The sequence below is a fragment of the Dermacentor silvarum genome, unplaced genomic scaffold (assembly GCF_013339745.2).
Source record: "Dermacentor silvarum isolate Dsil-2018 unplaced genomic scaffold, BIME_Dsil_1.4 Seq517, whole genome shotgun sequence".
In the NCBI taxonomy this organism is placed as follows: Eukaryota; Metazoa; Arthropoda; class Arachnida; order Ixodida; family Ixodidae; genus Dermacentor; species Dermacentor silvarum.
The window spans coordinates 47,276-47,966 of record NW_023606362.1 but is presented as its reverse complement, the minus strand read 5'-3'; the positions used below and the strand labels follow the sequence as shown (position 1 = coordinate 47,966).

Genomic DNA, 691 nt, shown 5'->3' with positions numbered 1-691 from the left:
ACTTGAACTTGACTTGCCACCGCCTTGGGCAGCGCGTTCGAAACGCCTTGAAGGTAAGGCGGAGAGGCCACAGCGTCTTACACCAGCTTCTTACACGGGCCGTAACGCGCTAGCACAAACGCGTTAGAAACGCGCTAGAAACGCGGCCTTTCGTTAATGTTGAGTATTTATTGCCATCGTGGTGCGTGTGTCTATGTGCGCTTCGTGGCGTAGTGGGCTAACGCCGCGCGCTCGGAAGCGAGGGGTCCCTGGTTCGATTCCGCGCTACGGACACAACCTCGGATTTTTTTTTTCTCATTTTTCTCAGACTGGTTACACACTACTACTGCTACGACGGGGACGGAACGGGTGCCGCTATAAGGAGCTTCGCTCCTAAAAAAAGCAGAGTGGCGCAGTGGAAGCGTGCTGGGCCCATAACCCAGAGGTCCGGGGATCGAAACCCCGCTTTGCTACACGTATTTTTATTTTTCTCACATTTTACAGAAATATCTAATGAGCACCGTTATTTCATTCATGTCTGCGTGCAATATTGCATGCCGTGATTCGCTTTTATGCGCCACGCCTCATTTAAGTGCCTTAAGAAGCTTAAATCGTTTATTACAAATGTGAGCAAATTTACACGCATTAACAGTAAAGCAGAGTGACGGATTCTACTTCCGGCTACCCTTCGGTACGGACGTTGAATGTCGCG

At 50.2% G+C, this 691-nt stretch overlaps 1 non-coding gene across 1 annotated transcript; it reads left to right on the top strand.

Annotated features, from left to right (window-relative positions):
- Nucleotides 1-380: 380 nt before the first annotated feature.
- Trnam-cau (transfer RNA methionine (anticodon CAU)) lies at nt 381-452 on the top strand. Its single transcript has one exon. It is a non-coding gene; the product is annotated as a tRNA-Met (tRNA).
- The last annotated feature ends 239 nt before the right edge of the window (nt 453-691 follow it).